General features: G+C 41.0%; 1 pseudogene; it reads left to right on the plus strand.

Moving 5' to 3' along the window:
• The first annotated feature begins 2,669 nt into the window (after positions 1 to 2,669).
• LOC118668126 lies at positions 2,670 to 11,956 on the plus strand (annotated as a pseudogene).
• The last annotated feature ends 12,904 nt before the right edge of the window (positions 11,957 to 24,860 follow it).

Consider the following 24,860-nt stretch of genomic DNA (forward strand, 5'->3'; position numbering starts at 1 on the left):
AGAGACTGTCTTGACTCCACTATATGCTCTTGCCTCCTTTGTCAAATATTAATTGATCAAAATGGCTTGGGTCGATCTCTGGGTTATCTGTACTGTACCATTGGTCTATATGTCTGTTCTTGTGTCAGTACCAAGCAGTTTTGAGAACAGTATCATTGTAGTATAGCTTGATATCTTGTATTATAATCCCTCCAACTTTGTTCTTCTTTCTCAAGATTGCTGCAGCTATTTGGGGTCTCTTTGTATTCCAGATGACTTTTTGGAAAGTTTGCTCTAGGTCTTTGAAGTATGCCGTTGGTATTTTAATAGGGATTGCATTCAATCTATAGTAAATGAATTTCATGAAATCTAAATGTTTTTTGTTTTGTTTTGTTACTTTGTGAGGCCTAGCCATAGTTTCTGGAAAATTGCCTAAAGTTAACATGTCCTATGTTGTCTTCTGTCACTATCCTGCTTTCTTCCAGCCTGTGGGAAATCAGCTGCTTCACTGTTTTCCATAGAAGATGTCTTGCATCAAGAATTTTATGATTGTATTACTTTCCTAAAAATAATGACCTTTTTCTACCACTTTTTATTCAATCTACTCTCCTTTTCTCTTCATAGACTCTCTGACTCTCGGGTGGTAAAAGCCTACTTTTTCAATTGACTTGAGACAAGACTAGAATTTTTTGAAATATCTCCCACAACTGTGCATTTCATCTTTCTAAGAGAGGAGGTTGTGCAAACTACTAAGAGCATAACAACTTCTCTATCTTGTTACATTTGTATGCATTCTTCTCTAGAAAAGATTGGCCATAGAATTTATGACAAGTGCTTTTCTTGCAGCCAGATGTTGACCTTATTTAAAATGCAGTCCAGATTTATGCTTAAATTTGTCTCTTTCAATTAAATATGCACATTAAATACTTAGGTTCAAACTCACAAGTCTGCCTAAATTTTCTTCTTTCTTTTACAACTTAAATTATTTAAAGAATTAATGAAGTAATTTCAAGTTCCTTCAACAGTTCCAAGTTGTAGATTGAGGTATGTATTGTCCTTCATATGACTTGCATTGCAGTTTAATATTACCTAAGTACAATGGGAAACAAAAATGTACCCAGTTGTTTGGTTTGTAGACTATAACTTGATTCTAGCTATAGAGACGGATGGCTATTAGAGTACTATTTTATTTTTAAAAGGTAAATCCCAATATTTTAGACAAATTCATACTGATGAGTCCAAACTCAAATAGCATATTTCTTCACATGTGACCTAAAGTAATTTTATATCCCATTCATAATGCATTCAAGACTTGAGTTCTTGAGTTGTATTATATTAGTTTAGATTTCCATTTATTTCAGAAGATACTGTATTTATCTCTAATCCTTTGTATAGTATGGTTACAAATTGGTTGTTATGTAAGTTAGGACTAAATAGAAATAGATTTCATTGCCAGAATCAGAATTAAGAAAGTAAATTGTTATTAGTGAAGCCATCAATACAGAGAAGCACATTATATTATCTGTTTTATTTTTCAACTGCTTTTGGAAAAAGAAGGGACTCAAAGATCCTTTGAATGGCAATATTTAAAAAAAAAAACATTAGGTTTCTAATGAGTAAAGATAAAAGAATAGAAGACTTTTTTAATGAGCTTTTTTCCCCCTTTAATACTGAGCCAACCAGCTATGTCAAAACCATGAAATCCTCCAGTCAGTTTTACAGTGTACTGAGAGGTTATATATTCTATCAGTAGTTTTAGGATAAGAATGACAGTAAATGGAGGTGAGACATAGGGGATGCCCAAGAGCCTGGGAAAACAGATTTACAGCAACCAGTGTTCTGACCAGAATTTTACATAAAATTAAAGTTTTAGAGCATATTAAACTAACCTATGGAGCTTTAAAAAGTCTTGATATCCATATTGCACCTAGATCAATTAAATCAAATTTCTGGGAATGAGAACCAAGTGTGACTATATATCTGTGTGTGTGTGGGGGGGGGGGTAACATTCATTAATAAAATCATATAGGTTTTACGTGTATAATTCTATAGCACATCATCTGTATATTATATTGTGTTCATCACCCCAAGTCAAGTCTCCTTCCATTACTATTACTATTTATCCCCCATATCCTCTTCTAACCCCCCACTTGGCTCCATTCCTCTCTGGTAACCACCATGCTATTGTCTGTGTCTATAAGGTTTCTTTTTTTGTTTTCTTCTTGTTGTTGTTGCTTAATCCCTTCATCTTTTTCATCCAGCCCTGCAATTCCACTCCTCTCTGACACTATAGGTCTGTTCTCTATCTAAATCTGTTTCCATTTTGTTTGTTAGTTTATTTTGTTCATTAAATTCCACATATGAGTGAATACATATATATATTCACCTGAAGATATTTGTCCATTGATTTTTAGCGAGAGTAGAAGTGGGGAGGGGGGGAGAGAAACATCAATGTGAAAGAGACATATGGATTGTTTGCCTCCCATATGCTCCTTGACCTGGGCTGGGGATCAAGCCTGCAACCACAATTAAGGCACGTGCCCTTGACCAGAATCAAACCTACGACCCTTCAGTTGGCAGGCTGTCTGCCTATCCACTGAGCCAAACCAGCTAGGGCAAGTGGGATATATTCTTAAATTTCCCAGATAATTCTAATATGGGGTTTAGGTTATGAATCATGGATTTAGGTAATGAGGTAAAGAAATGTTGTAATAAGCATCAGTGAGAGACACATTTGATACCATGCCTATTATTTGCTTACTTGAGCAGCTTTTGTCTTTTATTTATTAGATTGACTCAGTCCTTAAAGAATAATGACCCAATGTTTACAGGTAAGATCAGTGAGATTTATTAGAATTATTTTATTATAGCGAGAAAAAGCTGACATGTCATAATGACTAGCCAAATTAAAAATTGGGCAGGAGGAGATACTTTAGGAATAAGCAGAATTAGTCAATATATAAAAGTTAGAGGCCACTGCACCTCCTTGTATCTAGGTATTTATTTTCCTTTAAATTTTTCTCTCATTTTGAATATAAAATACATAATTCTAAAAATTAATGTTTTTGCATAGTTATTTAAATATAAAATAAATAATTTAATTGAAATTGATGCAAATATCAGTTTTTCTAAATTAGCATAATCTCTTCAAGACTTGTTCTTTTAATTAAAAGTTTATAATCAAGAGTTTGAGCCAGATTTGCTTATTTCAGCATTCCTTTTTTTAATTTAAAATATCTATAAATATTTTTACTGATTTCAGAGAGGAAGAGGGAGGGAGAAAGAGATAGAAACATCAATGATGAGAAAGAATCATTGATCAGCTGCCTCCTGCATGTTACGTACTGGAGATTGAGCAACCCAGGCGTATACCCTGACTGGGAATCAAACCACGACCTCCTGGTTCATAGATTGACACATCCACTGAACCATGTCGGCTTGGCAATTTCAGCATTTCTTGAATTGTGTTTATAGTTTACATGAATCAGAATAACATTAATTGTCTATTAGAAGTGAACATTCATGATTCCTGCCTCACATATACAGAAAAATTTTCTCTGAGTGAGAGCTTTTGGAGCATATATTTTATTCACAAGCTTCTCAGGAGATTTGGGTGCACATTAAATTTTTAAAATCATTGTTTTACTTCCCTCTCTAAAACTCAGTATTTATAAATGTTTATATACCATAGTAGACCAGGAGAGGGCAGCAGAAAGCTGGGAGGAAATTAAAGACTTGAGGGAACTGGGAAGTCCTCTACAATTTGGGACAACATACATACATGAAAGTGGATTGTGGGGGAGCACAGGAGACTTGGTTGGAAAGTTTGTAAGGAGGAAATTCTGACCTAGGGGAGTTGACTGAAGGCAGAAACCCCTGTTTATCAGAACCCCCTAGGGGAGTTGGCTGAAGGCAACTGCCCCTAATTGTTCCTTGACCTTTCCAAACTGGTCTGTGTATGTGAAGACCATCGGGCATTTACTGGAATCTTTATGTTTAATCTTTAGACACCCTTGCTTAAAGGACACTGCAGACGCATGTGTCCTCCCAAGAATGCTTACCCTATCTAAAAGAGCTATTGTAAAAAAGCCTGAAGAGGCAGGCAAAAGAGGCTCTTTGGTTTCTCTAGCCAGGCAGTCCCTCAGGCCTCTCTTTCACAGAAATCCTGTGTCAGAGTAATCATTCAACTATGGCTCAGGGTCTGCTGGTCAGCCCCAGCTGTGGATGAGAATTTTTAATTACAACTAAGAAGTAAATCTATTGGTCTATTTTTTAGGCGCCTTAAAAAGCCTTGAGGATGTTGGAGGAGTCAAGTCAAAATGGAGAGGAAGATATATATATATATATATATATATATATATATATATATATATATACACACATCATAAGCAGAACAAACTGTTTATCTGTTTAAAAAAATAAGTTTTAATTTTTACTTTCTCTTACTCCTTTTTTATGCTCTTCCTTTCTTTGTGTAGACCTGAGTTTTTGACTCATATTGTTTTCCTTCTTCCTAAAGAATTAACATTTCTTCCAAGGCAGGTTCACTGGCCACAAATTTCCTGAATTTTTCTTTGTCTGAGAAAATCTTTATTTTTCCTTTAGTTTTGAAGGATAATTTCCAAGGGTACAAAATTCTAGGCTGATGGTGTTTTTGTTGTTGTTGCTTTTCTCAACATTTTAAATATATTACTCTACTCTCTTTTGCTTGTGTGGTTTCTGAGAATAAGTCAGCTGTAACTTTTATCTTTGCTCCTTTATCAGTAAGCTATAACTTCACGCTGACTTCTTTCAGAAATTTTTTTTCTGTCTTTGAGTTTATGTAATTTAAAACTGATATGACTAGGTATAATGTTCTTCACATTTATCTGACTTGGTATTATTTGAGCTTTCTAGATCTATGGTTTAATGTCTGACATTAACTTGAGAAAGTCTCAGTCATTATTGTTTCAAATATGTTTTCTGCTCCTTTCTCTTTTGCATCTTCTGGTATTATCTTTATACTTATGTTAGATCTTTGTAGCTTTTCCACAGTCCTTGAATATTCTGTTCTATTTTCTTTTTTTTTTTTTTTTTTTTTTTTTGGTGGTGGTGGTGCTGGGGGAGGCCTATCTCTTTGCTTTTAAGTTTTGAAGATTTCAAGCTCAGAAATTCTATCCTCAGCTATGTCCAGTCTACTAGAAGGTCCATTAAAGGCATTCTTCTTTTCTATTGCAGTTTTTTTTTAATCTTCCACTTTTTTTTTTCTTAAATTTCTTTCCCTCTGCTTACATTGTACATACATTGTTGCATGCTGTATACTTTATCCAATAGAAACCTTCGCATATTAATTACTAGAGGCCCAGTGCACGAATTTGTGCACCAGTGGGGTCCCTTGGCCTGGCTTGTTGATCAGGCTGAAACTGGCTCTCTGACATCCCCCGAGGGGTCCCAGATTGCGAGAGGGTGCAGGCCAAGCTGAGGGACCCCACCAGTGCATGATTAGGGCCGGGGAGGGATGCGGGAAGTTGACAGCTAGAGAGGGACCGTGGAAGGGCTCCAGGGCGTATCCATCCCATCTAGCTCAGTCCTAATAAGCTGGACCCTAGCAGAAAGCTCACCTACTGGTTGGAGCATCTTCCCCCTGGTGGTAAGTGCATATCATACCAAGTGGTTGAACGGCCTTAGCATATCACTAGCATAATACGTTTTCATTGGTTGAACAAACTACAGGACGACCAGACACTTAGCATATTAGGCTTTTATTATATAGGACTAGGGACCCAGTGCACGAATTCATGCACCTTGAAAGGAACTGTGGGCTGTGAGGCTGCAATAGGCACAGGTGTGGGTGTTGGCTCATCCTCTGTGCCCCTATCCAGCACCTCCCGCCTCAGCCGCCAGTCACTTGTCTGCTGGCAGTCCCGCTCCTGCCACCACCACTCACACCCGCTGAATGCACAAAGCTATTGGGGCTGGTCAGTGGGTGAGAGCGACAGCTGCTGCCCAGATTGCCCCTCAGGAGAAGGGGGAGGTGGAGAAGCCCTCAGGAGTGATCAGGGCCAGCAGTTGCTGCTCACACCTGCTGATGGCAATGAGTGATTGGGACTGGCACCGGGCACTGGCAGCAGTTGTGAGCAGTGGCTCCAGCGCTGGCTGCAGGTGCAAGTGCCGGGTGGGACCATGGTGTGCAGGAGCAAAGAAGTTTCAGTAACTACCAGAGGCTCGCCCTGATGACAGTGACAGGCACCCTGCCTTGGTCTGGCACCCCCGCTCACCTGCTCCACCATCCTACTGCAGCCAATGCCCGCCATGTTCCATGTATACCTCCTGGTGGTCAACACATGTCATAGCAACTGGTTGTTTGGTTGTTCGGTTGATTCAGTTGTTTGCCATTCAGTCTATTTGCATATTAGCCTTTTATTATATAGGACTAGAGGCCCGGTGCACAAAAATTTGTGCACTTGTGGGGGCAGTGCCTCAGCCTGGCTTGTGCCCTCTCACAGTCTGGGACCCTTTGGGGGATGACCACCTGATGGCTTAGGCCCGCTCCCCAGGGGATTGGGCCTAAGCTGGCAATCAGACATCCCTCAGGCAGCCTGGGAGCCCTCAGGGGATGTCCACTTGCCAGCAGAGTGAAGGCTTAAGTTGCAGTTGGACATCCTTAGCGCTGCTGAGGAGGCAGGAGAGGCTCCCACCACCACCGCTGTACTGGCAGCCATCAGGTTGGCTTGTGGCTGAGCAGAGCTCCAACTGTGGGAGTGCACTGACCACCAGGGGGAAGCTCCTGCATTGAGCGTCTGCCCCCTGGTGGTCAGTGTATGTCATAGTGACCAGTCATTCCCAGTCATTCTGCTGTTAGGGTCAGTTTGCATATTACCCTTTTATTATATAGAATAGAGGCCTGGTGCGTGGGTGGGGGCTGGCTGGTTTGCCCTGAAGGGTGTCTCAGATCAGGGTGAGGGTCCCTGCTGGGGTGCCTGGCCAGCCTGGGTGAGGGGCTGATGGGTTTTTGCAGCTGGTCACACCCCCTTCATGGTGGGGGTCCCCACTGGGGTGCCTGGCCAGCCTGGGTGAGGGGCTGATAGCTGTTTTCAGGCTGGCCACACACCCTTTACAGTGGGTGGTCCCCACTGGGGTGCCTGGCCAGTCTGGGTGAGGGGCTGAGGGCCGTTTTCAGGCTGGCCAAGCCCCCTGGAGATGGAAGCTCCCAGCCTCTCCTTTTTTTTCTTTTTCTTTTTATTCTGGGATTTATTTACCTTCTAGAATTGAAACTTTGTTGCCTTCAGTGGAGCTCAGAGCCAGCTGCGGCAAGCTTGGCTTCCTCCATCACTGGGGCAACCTAGCCTCCTACTCACTCCAGCTCCGTGGCTGCCAGCCGCCATCTTGGTTGGGTTAATTTGCGTATAGTCGCTCTGATTTGCTGGCGGGCGTGGCTTAAGGTGTAGCGAAGGTATGTTCAATTTGCATGTTTGTCTTTTATTAGATTATATAGTTGTGCCAAATTCTTTGCCTGACTATTCCAACATCCTTCTCATGTCTGGTTCTGATTCTTATTTGTCTTCAGATTGTTTTTTGCATTTTAATATTCCTTATAATTTTTTCTTCATAGCTGGACATGGTGTACTGAGTAAAAAGAACCACTGTAAATAGGTCTTTAGTTTTATGGTGGTGAGGTGTGGGAGTCCTGTGATCAGTACTTCTGAACTGTGAACTTCACAATTGTTTCTCAGGTTTGGTGGCTGTATTTATTTTCTTAGGCTAGTCTTTTCAGAATTAGATTTACTGGGTAAAATAAATAAATGGTTTTAAGTTTCTTCATTCATATTGCCAAATGCTTTACCCTCAAATTGTTCAATTTTCACTACCATAATCTGTATATAACACACATTTAAACACAATTTATATTCTTCCATTATAATGTAAAAATCTTTAATATCTACATGCCATTTTTATATTATATGCTTAAAATGAAGATTGAGAAATTTTCTTTTTGAACCAGTTTTTTATTTCATTTTTTGTGTAATGTTTCTTTATGTCCTTTTCTCATGTTTATTAAGAAATTAACATTTCTTAATGATTTATGGGAGAGTTTTATTCATGAATAATTTCTGTTCATTTTCACTCTTTGTCTTTGATAGTTTCTATAACTACTACCCTGTTGTTTTTAATTCACAATTGGAAAACTTTTGCATGTATACTTATTGTGCCCTATTTTGTTTGTTTTGAGTATTAGGTACTCTTAATCTTTTTTTTATGGTTTTATTGGGAATGTTAGACATTTTAATGTTAAAATTAATCTAGGTTTTAATAAGAGGGAAAAGTACAATAATATGTTATGAAAATATCCTGCGATTTTGAAGTTTATAAAAAAGATTGCTTTATCTGTTCTTTAGGTTGTGTTACTTTAATATTTTCTGTAATGCTGTTGTTTTCTCACTCACAATGTTTCCAATGAGAAATATGTTGTCATCTACATCTTTATTCCTTTGTAAATGTGTCATCTCCTACTGCTTTACAGATTTTCTCTTTGTTGCTGGTTTTGAACAATTTGACTCTGATATATCTCTCTTCATATATCCTGTGATAGTTTGGTTTATATTTTTCTCAAATTTGAACATTTCTCAACCTTTATTTCTTTGAATACTTTTGCTTCCCCTTCACAACTCCTGTTGCACAACTCACAAAAGCATATTTCACTTTTAACTCTCTCAGTGTTTATTTTTTCCTAGTTTGTATTGTTGTTTTATAATTTACTAATCTTTTATTCATCATTTCTAGTTGTAATAAACCCCACTCAATTCATTTTTATTCTATACACTACAATTTTAAACTGTAGAAATTTGATTGGACTCTTCTATTTATATCTTTACCTTACTTTTGAATATATGGAATTTAGTTCTAATAAATTTTTAAATGTCCTTGTTTGCTAAATTTAATATTTCTGTCAATTTTCATCAAATGGATGCCCTGAATTAAGCAAACAACTTTAGAAAAATCTATTTTACAGATATAGTTAGACAATGAATATGCAATAGGAGAAAATGTGTTATTTAATACAATAACCACCCTTTCCCTCTTAGCTGTAGTTTAATTTTCAAGGTTTTAGTTAACATGGTCAACTGTGGTCTGAAAATATTATATGGATAATTCCAGAAATAGACAATTAATAAGATTTAAAATGGGTGCCATTTTGAGTAGCATGTTGAAATCTTGTGCCATCCTGCTCCATTCTGCCTAGGATGTGAATCATCACTTTGTCTAACACCACTCCGTGTAGCCTACCTGCCCACTAGTCACTTAGCAGGCTTCTTGGTTATCAGATTGACTGTCCTTGGTATCACAGTGTTCGTGTTCAAGTAATAGTTATAGTAGCCTAACACTACTAGTATGTCACAATACCTATGTCATTTACCTAACTTCATCGTAAAGGCATTGTATTATCTCACATTATCATAAGAAGAAAGGTGAGTACAGTACAACGAGATATTTTGAAAGAGACATAAGTTTTAGTACAGTATATTGTTAAAATTGTTCTACTTTATTATTAGTTATTGTTGTTAATCTCTTACTGTGTCTAATTTATATGTTAACCTTTATCATAGTGCTCTTAGAAATATAAAGAAGACCAAAATAAGTGGCGAGATATACCATGCTTATGAGAGATCAAGGTGAAGGCACTGGAGAGGCAGCAGAAGGAGACAAATGGTTAGGATGGAGAGTTATAGGCACCACAGCCCCTGAGCAGAAGATCTGGCGGGGTTGAAGAGAGACCAGAAAAAGATTTCACTGAGAAGGGGTCTTGTAACCTGCCCGGCCTGTCTGCCACCACACTGGCCTCGCCGGAGAGGGAGTGGGGGCACCTCCATCTCCATCTACACCAAGGTGTCCATTAGGGAGATGAAGGACTCGTTAGCAGAAGCGGAAGAGAAGTATAAGAAGGCGATGGTTGCCAGAGCCCAGCTGGACAATGATAAGATGAGCTACCCGTACCAGGTCCATACCCGACGGACACACTGCTGGAGTTGGAAGAACAGCTAGCGGAGTCTAGGCGGCAGTATGAGGAGAAAAGCAAAGAATTTGAGCGGGAGAAGCACACCCACAGCCCGCTGCAGTTCCAGCCCGCCCAAGTGAAACGCCCTGCAGCAGAGAGAGGAGAGGCTTGAGAAACACGGAATAATACTAAATTCAGAACCAGCTACCAATGGAGAGACTTCAGACAACCCATATAGTGTTGGATACCCAGGTCCCACCAAGATGACTAAAGAAGAGTTGAATGCTCTCAAGGCAACAGGGGACGGGGCCCTAGGAAAAGCCCCTGCAGTGGAGGTGGAAAGTGAAATTGTGGAGAATGTGGGGAAAAGAGAAATCTTGCAAAATACTGAGCAGGAACAGCACAAAGAGGACCCCATAGAGGATTGGGTAGACACGGAGGTCTTGCCTCCTGGTGAGAGTGCCCCCTCCCTAAGACCATTAGCTACAGATGAGGGACAGGTTCAATGCCCAGTTCTAGAGAGCACGTCCTTCCTTGAACATGCAGAGCAGGTTGAGTCCAGGGAGCTCACAAGCACCCCGGATGCTAGGACTGGGGCTCCCCTTGAGCAGTCTAAGAGTTTGAGTGAACCAGATGGTGAAACCCCAGGTTCTGCGACTGGGCAGGGCAGCTGGAATGCCTTGGATATCAAAAACCAAAGTGAAGAAGCTGCAGAAAAACAGGAACAAGAAGAGCAAGATTTTCAAATCAGTTTGGGAGAGGTTAGCACAAAACCACATCAGGAATCTGCTCCTGTGCAAATACCTGAAATTGGAAAGGTGAGCAGCTCCTAGGGTGCGGTGGAGGCAGGGCTAGCTGGATTGGAGGAGCAAGCAGGCACAGTGGCCTCATGTCTTCCAAGGTATAGTGATGACACAGCAAGTCATGACACATGTGTGGTAGATGTCCCCACAGAGTTGGGCCCAAGTTTAGAGAAAGCTCACCAACCAGGACGAGATTGAACCCAGGAAGGTCCCAGTTCTAAGCACAGGAGCGGGGCGGGGGTGGAGGGGAACAGTGAGGAAGAGGATGAGGGAATGGGGTTCCTGGAAGAGAAACCATCCAGACAGAAACCCCGGCCAGTCCCTCTTCTCCAGCAGCCGGTGCTCAGGAGGCAGCAGGTGGACATACAGTAAAGGCCAAGAGAGAACCCAGTGAAGAAAAGAAAGGCCCTCAGGGAGAGGGATTGGATTCATCCCAAAAGAAGACGAAAAACAAGAAAAAAGAAAAACAAGAAGAAAACGTCACCAGCACCTGTAGAAACCCCTAAGGATGTTAAGAAAGTGTTAACATGTCAGATCCCAGATCTAAGTGAAGTTAAGGAAGAAAAGCAGGTAAAATCTCCTGATGAAAAATCAGGTGTGGAAACACAAAATGAGGTCACTGGAAATCCAAAACAGAGCACTATGGCCGGAAGCAGTGACAACCGGGGCTTTCCAGAAGACCCTCAGATGGAGTTGGCTGGAAAACTGAACCACGAAGATGGTGATGTAAACGCAGAGGTGGGGAAAGGAAGAGCTGGTGGAGAACGGTTTGAAGGTGATACCATGCAGGCTTCAGGCTGCAGAGCCTGTGCTGAGGGATCAGAGGAAGGAGCTGTGAAAGCTGCTGCCTAAGGAGCCGGTGCTGCTCCCAGCCATCACCTGGAGAATGAAGAGGTGCCTAGCAGCGCCGGGCTCGGACATGAACGTCCCTCCGAGGACATTAGCACTGCCTCGCAAACAGAAGGTACAGGGGGCTGTGTGATGTCCGAGTGTCCAAGCCAGGGAGTCAGAAAGGTTTTAGGTAGCGCTAGTCTAGAAAACGATGACTTGGCACCAGCAAGAGAGTCAGGGGACTCCCATTTGGGGTAAAGAAGAGACGAGGGGAAGGAGTGAGAAGGACAAAAGCAAAGAAGACTGCGCATTGTCATACGTTGAGGCTTGCTTATTGGGCGGAATCAGAGGGGCCAGGATGGCACAGTGAGTTCAACCAACAGACTCTTGTCCGTTACTTCTGCTGGTGAGATCCATGAAATGTTCTGGAGGTAGACATGTATGACAATCTGCCACCACGTTATCTACTACTCTGAGTTATAGACTGTTACTTGTAGATTTATATTTTTTTAGGGTTATCACCCAGGTTAGAAAGACACATTTGTTATCATGTAAGTTTTAATTGAGAGCATTCCGGTAGTATAAAACAATAACATACACTGTTTATATTTCTGCTTATAATCAAACTAGAGGCCTGGTGCACAAAAATTTGTGCACTTGGGGGGGAAGGGGTACCTCAGCCCGGCCTGTGCCCTCTTGCAGTCTGGGACCCCTCAGGGGATGACCACCTGCTGGTTTAGGCCCGCTCCCTGGGGGATTGGGCCTAAGCAGGCAATCAGACATCCCTCTGGCAGCCTGGGAGCCCTCAGGGGATGTCCACTTGCCAGCGGGTAGCAGGCCTAAGCTGTAGTTGGACATCTTTAGTGCTGCTGAGGAGGCGGGAGAGGCTCCCACCACCACCGCTGTACTGGCAGCCGTCAGCCTGGCTTGTGGCTGAGCAGAACTCCCCCTGTGGGAGTGCACTGACCACCAGGGGGAAGTTCCTGCATTGAGCGTCTGCCCCTGGTGGTCAGTGTATGTCATAGTGACCAGTCATTCCCAGTCTTTCTGCTGTTAGGGTCAGTTTGCATATTACCCTTTTATTATGTGGGATAGAGGCCTGGTGCATGGGTGGGGGCTGGCTGGTTTGCCCTGAAGGGTGTCCCGGATCAGGGTGGGGGTCCCGCTGGGGTGCCTGGCCAGCCTGGGTGAGGGGCTGAGGGCCGTTTTCAGGCTGGCCAAGACCTCCCGGCGACGGAAGCTCCCAGTCTCCCCCTTGTTTTTTAAATTCTGGGATTTATTTACCTTCTATAATTGAAACTGTAGCCTTGAGAGGAGCTCAGAGCCAGCCAGAGCAGGTGGGAGGGAAGCTTGGCTTCCTCCTTCGCCAGGGGCAACCCAAGCCTCCTATTCACTCCAGCTCTATGGCCACGGCCGGCTGAAAGCAGGTATCTGGAGTTTATTTACCTTCTATAATTAAAACTTTGTTGGTTTGAGTGGAGCTCAGAGCTGCAGCAGGAGGCAGGAAGCTTGGCTTACTCCATCATTGGGGCAACCAAGCCTCCTGCTTGCTCCAGCTCCGTGGCTGCCGACTGCCATCCTGGTTGGGTTAATTTGCATATAGTCGCTCTGATTGGCTGGTGGGCATGACTTAAGGCATAGCGATGGTACGGTCAATTTGCATGTTTGTCTTTTATTAGTGTAGATTAAATATACGGTAGTTCACGTCTGCCTTAGGCTGATATGAATGTGGATATTCTTGACCAAATATATGAGCATCTAATTGAATTGACCAGATAGCATTCTAGGATTCCTACATCATTAGTAAATTAATTTGTCTCATTCAAATATATGTGCTTTCATTTTTGATATGTACATGATAACCTGCATGGTATTTTATTTAAAAAGGAGATAAACGGCCAAACATCATGTAGATCACTGAGTGATAAATTTGCACCTTAGGACAATAGTTCATCATTTTAGTGATAATGAACATCTTAAACTCCTGGGAGCTCTTACTTGCCTTTACCTCATATAAGGATTTTATCTCAGCTAATGCTTTGGACTTCATTGTTCATGATACCTGAGTTTATTTTATAGATTTTTTTTCTCTTTTTCTTTTTTAAAAAAATTAATAAAATGTAATTAAAGAAATTAAGTGGGAAGGAGGGATGGGGCAGGGAGAGAGAGAGACAAACATTGATGTGAAAGAGACATGATTGGTTACCTCCCGCACACACCCCAACCAGGGTGGGGGATCAAACTTTCAACCCAGTAATTGAACCTGCACCCTTTGGTGTGATGGCTGACATTCTAACCGCCAAGAAACACTGGCCAGGCCTTATTTTATAGATTTTGACTTCACTGCATGCCAATTATGTATCCAACTCATTTTGCACAGATTTTTAAAATTATTTTCTGGAAGAGATGTATGTTGAAATTGCATTTTCTATATAATACTAGAGTCTTGGTGCAAGAAATTTGTGCACTGAACGGGTGTCCTTCAGCCCAGCCTGCACTCTCTCCAATCTGGGACCCCTTGGGGGCTGTCTGACTGCTGGTTTAGGCCCGATCCCACAGGGATCCGGTTTAGGAGTCGGACATCCCTCTCACAATCCGGGACTGCTGGCTCCTACCCACTTGCCTGCCTGCCTACCTGATTGCTCCTAACCGCTTCTGCCTGCCAGCCTGATTTCCCCCTAACCACTCCCATGCTGGCCTGATTGACACCTAACTGCTCCCCTGCTGGCCTGATAAAATTTGAGGCAAACTTGTTATCATGTATTTGAAATAAAGACATTTTTCTAGTTTAAAAAAATAAAAAATAAAATCGTATTTAAAAATACAAGAATATACAGATGATTGCAACATTTGTTCTTTTTTACAGGGTCTTTTCCATATCTTGGTGACTCTCAACTGCCCTCCCTTGCCAGCCATCTTGTGAGAACATGGGGGTGGCCATCTTTTGATGATGTAGGGTGACCATCTTGTGATGTGAGTGCATGAGGGTCAATTTGCATATTACCTCTTTATTATATAGGATTAGGGTGGGGAGAATCATTTCTAAAATTTATTTTTTAACCTTAAAGTTACTTCTCTTTGTCTAATCATTATTCAGAAGACCAATAAGAAAGAGTACTATTCTTTAGCAAACTGATAATTAGATTATGGCAGGATTTTCAATAGCTGAATCACTTTTGGTATTTTGGTATAAATGTTTGCATTTGTTGTGTCTCCGTATAATCTTATTGGAAAATTCTTGTTCTGGTCTTCCTGAACAAAATATATATTTTCTATATAAAAGAGAATTTTAAAAAATAATTGAAAAGTAATTGTAAAATATTAAAATCATAAGGGATGAACATTATGAATGCTGTTAACACTTTATGAGAGTATATGTCTTCATGTACTGTTACAAGATATAATTGAGTGCAAAAAAGACCAAAGCCTCAATAAAATTTGAGGCAAGCTTGTTATCATGTATTTGAAATAAAGACATTTTTCTAGTTAAAAAAAAAATAAAAAATAAAATTGTATTTAAAAATACAAGAATATACAGATGATTGCAACATTTGTTCTTTTTTACAGGGTCTTTTTCATATCTTGATGACTGCCATTTGAAGCAATGTGGTGGGAACTAAATTGGGCTAGTCACTATAACACTTTATCCAGGATTAGATAGACAAATAAAGTGTGGAAAAATCTGTTCTTAAATGTTTATTGTTAATGATAATAGCATTAGTTTTTAATTTATTAAAATCACTTGCAGTTAGCATTTTACATCTATTACATTTGGACATTTCAATTTGCATAGATTTGAATGATTAATTTTAAGAAATTAAGCCACTGCTTTTTAAAAAATTTATTTTATTATTTTATTTTTATTGATTAAAGTATTACATATAAGTCCAATTTCCCTCATTGCCCTACCCCCCAATCATGCCCTCACCTCCCTGGTGTCTCTGTCCATTGGCTAGGCTTATATGCATGCATACAAGTTCTTTGGTTGATGTCTCTCCCTTAATCCCACCCTCCCCTACCTTCCCTCTGAGGTTTTCTTTTAACTTTCAACTTATATAAAATATATTTCTGGCTAAATGTTGAAGTAGACAAATGTAATAAATGCTTAGAGAAAAGGCAGATATATCTCGAAGTTTTTTCTTACAAGTTGCTGTTTGAGAAAATATCAATTATGGAGGCAGGCATTTTAAAAATAAAGAAATCACTGCTTCAGTTATTTTAAAAATACATACATAAATATGGTGTCCCCAAAAATATACACACACTTTAATAGCAGATAGCTCAATTTTGAAAATAAAATGTATTTTAACAAACATCGCCTTTAAAATTACTCAAAGTGCTTGCATACATTTTTTGGGACACCCTATGTATATTTTTTAATACATTTTAAAAAGGTGTCTACATATTTCAAATTGTTAGCTAAAATTAAGTAAATTAATCCTATCTAATAAAAGAGAAACATGGTAATTAGCCATAGGTCCGTTACCATTCCCAATGGCTAATCAGGGAGATATGCAAATTAACTGCCAGCAAGATGGCGGCCGGCAGCCAGGCAGCTTGAAGCTAACATGAGGCTTGCTTGCTTCAGTGACGGAGGAAACCAAGGCTCCCCGCCTGCCTTGCCGGCCTCTGAGCTTGCAGTTTGAACCATTGTTACAAACAAAACCCCAGAAACCTGCTTTCAGGCAGCCAGGATCTCAGAGCTGGAGTTGATACAGTGTTTCAATTATAGAACCCAAACAAACCAGATACCTGCTTTCAGCAGATGAGGCCTAAGAGCTGGAGCCAGAGCTAAAGCTGGCCCAGAATAAAAAAGAAAAGGAAAAAAGGAGAAGTTGGGAGCTTCAGTCACCCGCCAGCTTGAAAACAGCTCTCATCCCCTCACCCAGACTGGCCAGGCACCCCAGTGGGGATCCCCACCCTGATCCAGGACACCCTTCAGGGCAAACCAGCTGGCCCTGACCCGTGCACCAGGCCTCTATCCTATATAGTAAAAGGGTAATATGCCTCCCAGCACCGGGATCAGCGGAGCCACGAGGCCTCCCAGCACCGGGATCAGCATGACAGGGGGCAGTGCCCAACCCCCCTGATCAGCCCTGCTCTGTGTGTGACAGGGGGCGGGGCCACAACCTCCCTATCCGCGCTGCTCTGTTCGTGACAGGGTGCGGCGCCCCAACGCCCTGATCAGCCCTGCTCTGTGTGTGATGGGTAGAGCCATGACCTCCCCATCAGCCCTACCCTAAGTGTGACAGTGGCGGTGCCCCAATACCCTGATCGGCCCTGCTCTGTGTGTGACAGGGAGCGGTGCCCCAACTCCCCTATTGGCCCTACTCAGTGAGTGACAGGGGGGAGTTCCTCAACCCCCTGATGGGCCCTGCTCTGTGTGTGACAGGGGGGAGCTCCCCAACCCCCTGATTGACCCTGCTTTGTGCGTGACAGGGTACGGAGCCCCAACCCCCCTTATGGGAACTGCTCTGTGCATGACAGGGAGCAGCGAGCGTCCCAACCCCCTGATTGACCTTGCTCTGTGCGTGACAGGGCGTGGCGCCGCAACCTCCCCATCGACCCTGCCATGAGTGTGACAGGGGGCGGTGCCCCAACCCCCCAATCGGCCCTGCTTTGAGCCCGACCAGGGGCTGCACCTAGGGATTGGGCCTGCTCTCTGCCAACTGGGATCAGGCCTAAGCCAGCAGGTCGTTATCTCCCGAGGGCTCCCAGACTGCAAGAGGGCACAGGCTGGGCTGAGGGACCCCCCTCCCCACCGAGTGTACAAATTTTTGTGCATTGGGCCTCTAGTAACATTATAAAGGGATTTTAAAAGAATAGCAATAATGTTAGCTATAATTTATTAAATATTTACTTAATATTTAATGACAAGATCTGTGCTAGGCATTTGATATGATTATTCCTAATACTAATAGGAATTGTGCAAGATAGATGGATTTAGCTTCATTTAAATTGTGGTAATTTAAACTTAGAATTTAAGTAATTTACCCGAGGAACACAGGAAAGGTGACTTCAAACTCAAGTCTGCATCTTCAAAAACCCATGTTTACCACTGTGTAATCTCAGAAGATGACATTAAATCATAATTAAACAGAATAGTCACTCTTCACCTTCCTTCTCCCATATTCTCCCATTCACATTAATTTAGAAAAATGATTGTAAGACTAAGATGAATCGAATGTTTTCCAACATGAGTACTTCGAGTTTTATTCAGAAATATGGGCAGAGTTCTCAGGGAAACATTTAATATCTTGTATGACCCAAAGGTATTCTAAATTCCCTAAGTTATGCTGATGTGTGACTTCATTCCTTGCAAATATCTCTTTCTATGGACACCCAAGTTACAGGGGTGATGAGTAGAAGGTGATGGTGGTGGTAGTGATTTGGCTTCCAGGATGATCTACCAAGACTTACAGAGTAGCTCTCATATGAAAATCTAAATATTGGTTGCTATTTTAATTCAACCAAAAACCAAGGTAAAAAACTAGATTCTCTATTTAACTCATTAAATTATTTGATAGCTTTAGGAAGCAAACCATGATTTTAAGGGTTGCAAGATGCTATGATAAAGAGCAAAAGGAAATTACAGATAGGTCTTAATTGTTTCTTATTTTTCAGAATAAGTGAGTAGCTATCTTTTTCCTCAGTAAGTTTTAAATGCAGTCCTAATTCAAAACAAGGTATATATTACAACTCCTTTAGTATTATTCTCAAAATTTCTTACTGTGTCTTTCTTTTATCTTTTGATGAATAGAATATTATTAATAAAACATGAAAAGGTGAGTAGATGCTGTGTAGAATTATAAGAATTTGAAAATACAGAAGATCCTTTAGTTTTTCTCTATCAAGTTATTTATTTAATTATTATTTAGATTCTGGTGAAGTTTTAGAGATGTAAAATATGATGAATATGTATTTTGTATATTGAGTTTAATACATTGGATTATATTCTGATTAAGCCTGTACAGATTAGGATCTCATTTTTTTATCAGCAGAACTAGAGGTCTGGTGGATGAAATTTGTGTACGGGTAGGGTCCCTAGGTCTGGCCAGCAATCAGGGCCAACTTGTGGGGTGACCATTGGGATGATTGGGGGGGCCACTGCTGACACCTGCCTTGTCCGGCTTGACACTGGCTGCTTGCCGGCAGGCCCCGCCCCCGCTACTGCCACTGATTGCCAAGCTCTGCAAGGCTACTGGTGGGTTGATTAGGGTGGGACCCAATGGCACCTGACTTGGCTGGCCTGGGCCTATAGGCTGGGGGAAGCTCCTGTGTTGAGCATCTGCCCCGTGGTAATAAGTGTGCATCATAGTGACCAGTCATTCCGCTGGTCGTTCCACCGTTCAGTCGATTTGCATATTAGGCTTTTATTATATAGGACTAGAGGCCTGGTGCACAAAAATTTGTGCACTCGGGGGGAAGGAGGGGTCCCTCAGCCCGGCCTGTGCCCTCTCGCAGTCTGGGACCCCTCGGGAGATAACGACCTGCTGGTTTAGGCCTGCTCCCGGGTGGCAGAGGGCAGGCCCAATCCCTAGGTGCAGCCCCTGGTCGGGCTCAGAGCAGGTCTGATTGGGGAGTTGGGGCGCCGCCCCTGTCATGCACAGAGCAGGGCGGATTGGGAGGTTGAGATGCCACCCTCAGTCACGCCCAGGGTAGGGCTGATTGGGGGGTTGGGGAATCGCCCCCTGTCACACTGAAGGCAGGGTCGATGGGCAGGTTGAGGCGCCACCTCCTGTCATGCACAGAGCAGGGCCAATCAGGGGGTTGGGGCGCTGCCCCCTGTCACTCACAGAGCAGCGCCCATCAGGGGGTTTGGGGCTCCGTACCCTGTCATGCACAGAGCAGGGTCGTTCAGGGTGTTGGGGAGCTCACCCCTGTCACTCAAAGAGTAGGGACGATAGGGGAGTTGGGGCACCGCCCCCTGTCACACACAGAGCAGGGCGGATCAGGGGGTTGGGGTGCCGCACCCTGTCACACTCAGGGCAGGGCCAATGGGGTGGTTATGGCTCTACCCCGTCACGCACAGAGCAGGGCCCGTGGGGGCGGGGGGGTTGGGGCGCCACGTCTTGTCACACACAGAGCCGCAGAGCGATCAGGGGGTTTGGGCGCTGCCCCCTGTCATGCTGATCCCGGTGCTGGGAGGCCTCGTGGCTCCGCTGATCCCAGTGCTGGGAGGCATATTACCCTTTTACTATATAGAATAGAGGCCTGGTGCACGGGTGGGGGCCGGCTGGTTTGCCCTGAAGGGTGTCCTGGATCAGTGTGGGGGTCCCCACTGGGGTGCCTGGCCAGTCTGGGTGAGGGGCTGAGGGCTGTTTTCAGGCTGGCAGGTGACTGAAGCTCCAAACCGCTCCTTTTTTTTTTTTTTTTTTTTTTTTTTTTATTATTCTGGCCCAGCTTTAGCTCTCAGGCTTGGCTCCAGCTCTAGGCCTCCGCTACTGAAAGCAGGTTTCTGGCCTTTATTTACCTTCTGTATTTGAAACAATGTTGCGATCCTGCTGGCTGAAGCCCGGCCAACTTAAGCAGGTTTCTGGGGTTTTGTTTAGCTTCTATATTTGTAACATAGTTGCTTAGAGTTGCAGCTCAGAGGCCAGCAGCGGCAGACGGGGAATGTTGGAGTCATCCGTCACTGAAGCAAGCAAGCCTCATGTTCGCTTCCAGCTGCCTGGCTGCCGGCCGCCATCTTGGCTGGCAGTTAATTTGCATATCACCCTGATTAGCCAATGGGAAGGGTAGCAGTCTTATGCTAATTACCATGTTTCTCTTTTATTAGATAGGGTGATATCATTAGAGAATATAAACCAGTATTAAAATGCTAACCAGAAAATCTGACACTCTTTTGCAGAATGAATTGCAAATGGACCCTAATCAATATAAACAACTATTTCTTGCTATGAAAAAGATAGAAAATCAGTCTAGGAATATATTAGTCACAAACACTGTTCCTTTAATTCAAACATATCTTGTCTTTGTTTTTAACTGACAGCCTTCCTATCCTTTTCCCCTCACTAATTTTACCACCAGGCAGTTGAAAGGATCAATTCAGATCCCTGAGAATTTCCCAGTTGTATTTCTCAATAAAACTTTAGAGCTAAAAGCTTATGGAACCCCATGAGGGAAAATAAGGTAGCCCAATTTTTTTCAAAAAATATTCCTGTGGTTTCCTCAAATTCTCAGCTCCTCACTCCTTGGAGGTGTTTGAAAGTTATCTGGTTACTTTCATTATTTATTGAAAAGCACTGTGGGGAGTATTGTGGTGCTCCTCATAGTGTTATTTGGTAGATAATGAATTAATGAACAGAGTAGCAAAGAGAATGGTTTTAATTTATAAAGAGTGAATATAAATGGCTCAGAAACATCTAGTCATTAATATGAAAGCCATTTTTTTTGCTTTACAGTAAACAGAAAAGACTAATCCAGAGATTTGATGACATTTTAAAAAATCAAAATGTTCACTTCAGTCTAGCTCTGGACTCTATATGAGGTATTACTTCTCTTCCCATATGAAATGCCTTCCCTACCCACTAGATCTCTTTTCTTGTAGGAGCTAGGAGATGGTAAGGCTGCTAGAAACTCTCACAAATGTTTCTTACGGTTTCTTTGGACACAAACATATCTACAGAACTGCTACTAAGTAAACATAGATAAATAGATCATAGATAAAACCTCTTCATATGGGGCAAAAAAACAATCAATCTGTTTAAAAACTGACATATCATATTTTGAAAGTATTGCCACTCTTTAATAGAAAAGTCTCTGTATAAAAATTGGGACCTCAATGAAAATGTATTAAATGGAATTCCATTCCAAATATTTCTTAATATAAAGCTAAATATAAGAATGCTATTCCTGATGCTACATTTCTCTTCCCCATAACAGAAAGAGTTGTTTTTCCTCTTCAATTAATTGTAATGGTTTTAAAAATAAGGGAGTAGGTGGATTCATTGGTTGTCATATGCATTTGCATAAATCTGACTAGGGACTCTATAAGTACATACTCCCATATACACACATGTAGAGGGAATATAAAACTTTTTGGAGGAAGCTAAGGGGTAAAATAAGCCTCAAGAGAACTTTCAAATGAGTAGAAAACATGAAGTAAAGCAAAATTATTAAAAATGTTGAAAATATGAAATTGAAATGAGGAAGTGTACTAGATGGACTATAAAACTAGAAGGCAAATTAAGACCATGTGAAGGAAGTAGGGCACCAAGACAGTGTCTGCTATGCCAATGTCATTGTTCTTGTCATACTGAAATTTGTTAAGTGCTGCAAAGTAAAGATGACTAGCATGAAAGGTTTTAATAATAAGTCTAAGCACATATAAATAACTAATCAACAATGACATCCTCATCTAAATATTGTATGGTTGATATGAATTTTCAATGTTTTCTTTATAGCTAAGACCTCCCCCCATATTTCTTCAATATACTGCTGTAAAAATATCCATGTTTTAGAGCAGCGGTTCTCAACCTGTGGGTCGCGACCCCTTTGGCGGTCGAAAGACACTTTCACAGGGGTCGCCTAAGACCATCCTGCATATCAGATATTTACATTACGATTCATAACAGTAGCAATATTACAGTTATGAAGTAGCAACGAAAATAATTTTATGATTGGGTCACAACATGAGGAACTGTATTTAAAGGGCCAGAAGGTTGAGAACCACTGTGAGGAAGAGAGACCAAGCTATTGGCTCTGACATGTATTCACTTTGTGACCTTCAGTCATACTCTATGAGTCTACTGCTAATCTAAAATGCATGGGTAAAAAATTCCAATATCATTAGGACTTTGTTAGTGAGAGCTATATGAAGTATATAAAATGATCACCAAGTATACCACCTGATACAAAAGAAGCACACTGTAATGTTAGCTAATATTTATTTTGTGATACCTTAAACATTTCTTAAGAGGTCACATGATTTTAAATTTGTAATATTTCCCTAGCAATTGTTTAAACTTTATAAACTAGTATATTTTTTTATTCTTGTTAAAATGTATTTAAAATGTTTTTACTCTTGTTTTGATTTAATTCTTAATATTTAGTCCATGTTTTAAAATTTATCTTTATTGTTGAAAGTATTGCAGATGTACCTCCCCCCCCCCCCCCCCATCAACCCCTTTTACTCGCATCCACCACTCCTAGGTCTTTACCACACTAGGGTCTGTGTCCATGGCCTATGTATATATGCAGGTATGTTCCCCGGTTAATCTCGCCCTAACCCCAACCCCTGCCTTCCTTCTGAGATTCATCAGTCTATTCTATGCTTCTATATCTCTGCATCTATTTTATTCATGAGTTTATTTTGTTCATTAGATTCCACATATGAGTGAGATCATGTGATACTTATGTTTCTCTGACTGGCTTATTTCATTTAGCATAATATTCTCCAGGTCCCTCCAGTCTGTCTCAAATGGTAAGGATCCTTTTTTTTTTTTTTTTTTTTTTTTTTTTTTTTTTTTTACAGCTTCCCAGTATTTCATGGTGTAAATGTATCACAGTTTTTATTCACTCATCTACTGATGGGCGTTTGGGCTGTTTCCAGATCTCAGCTATTGTTAATTGTGCTGGTATGAACATAAGGGTGCATAGCAGTGTACTAGGATTTCCTTTTTTTCCGTATCCTTGCCATTACTTGCCCTTTGTTGATTAGTTGCTGACAGCCATTCTGACAGGTGTGAAGCAATACCTCACTGTTGTTTGAATTTGCATCTCTCTGATAATTAGTGATTTTGAGCATTTTTTCGTATATCTCTTAGCCATCTTTGCCCATTTTTAATTGAATTGTTTGTCTTCCTGTTGTTAAGTTGTATGTGTTCCTTATATATTTTTAAATCAACCCATTATTAGATTTCTGATTGGCAAATATGTTCTCCCATGCAGTGGACTTCCTCTTCATTTTGCTAATGGTTTCTTTTGCTGTGCAGAAGCCTTTTATTTTGATGTAATCCCCTTTGTTTACTTTCTCCTTAGTTTGCCTTGCCCTAGGAGATTTATCAGCAAACATATTGCTACCAGAGATGTCTGATATTTTGCTGCCTATGGTTTCTTCTAAGATTATTATACTTTCACAACTTGCATTTAAGTATTTTATCCATTTTGAGTTTATTTTTGTGTATGGTGTAAGTTGGTGGTCTAATTTCATTTGTGTTTTTTTTTTTTTTTGCATATAGCTGTCCAATTTTCCCCACACAATTTATTGAAGAGACTGTCTTGACTCTATTGTATGTTCTTGCCTCCTTTGCAAAATATTAATTGAGTGTAATGACTTGGGTCAATTTCTGGGTTCTTTGTTCTATTCCATTGATCTTGTGCCAGTACCAGGCTGTTTTGACTACAGAGGCTTTGTAGTGTAACCTGATATCTGGTATTGTGATCCCTCCTACTTTGTTCTTCTGTCTCAAGATTGCTACAGCTATTCAGTGTCTTTTTTGGTACAATATAAATTTTTGGAATGCTTGTTCTAGATATGTGAAATATACCGGTGATCTTTTAATAGGGATTGCATTGAATCTATAGATTGTTTTGGGTAGTATGGATATTTTGATGATGTTGATTCTACTGATCCATGAACATGGTATATTCTTCCATTTATTTATATATTCCTCTATCTTTTTTTTTTTTTTCAACATCCTGTAGTTTTCTGAGTACAGGTCTTTTACCTTTTTGGTTAAGTTTATTCCTAAGTATCTTAATTATTTTTACAACAGTAAATAGGAATTTTTTTCTTTTCTTTCTTTTTTTTTTTAGTTTCTCTTTTTGAGAGTTAATTATTAGTGTATAAAAATGTCATCGATTTCTGGATGTTGATTTTGTATCCTGCTACATTGCCTAATTCATTTATTAAATCTAGTAGTGTCATTAGGGTTTTCAATATATATATTATGTCATCTGCAAATAATGACAGTTTACTTCTTCCTTCCCTATTTGGATGCCTTTTACTTTTTTTTTCTTCCTATCTGATAGCTGTGGTTAGAATTTCCAGTACTAGGTTTAATAAGAGTGGTGAAAGTGGACATGTGTGTCCTGTTGCTGTTCTCAGGGGAAATGGTTTTAGGTTTTGCCCATTGAGTAGGATGTTGGTTATAGGTTTGTAACATATGGCCTTTATCATATTGAGGTGTGATCCCTCTATTCCTACTTTGCTGAGAGTTTTTTTCAAAAAAGAGTGTTGAATTTCATTGAATGCTTTCTCTGTATCAATTGATATGATCATATGATTTTTATCTTCTAATTTTTTTTATGTGATGTATCAAATTTATTTA

Source organism: Myotis myotis, unplaced genomic scaffold (assembly GCF_014108235.1).
Source record: "Myotis myotis isolate mMyoMyo1 unplaced genomic scaffold, mMyoMyo1.p scaffold_m19_p_1, whole genome shotgun sequence".
Taxonomy (NCBI): domain Eukaryota; kingdom Metazoa; phylum Chordata; class Mammalia; order Chiroptera; family Vespertilionidae; genus Myotis; species Myotis myotis.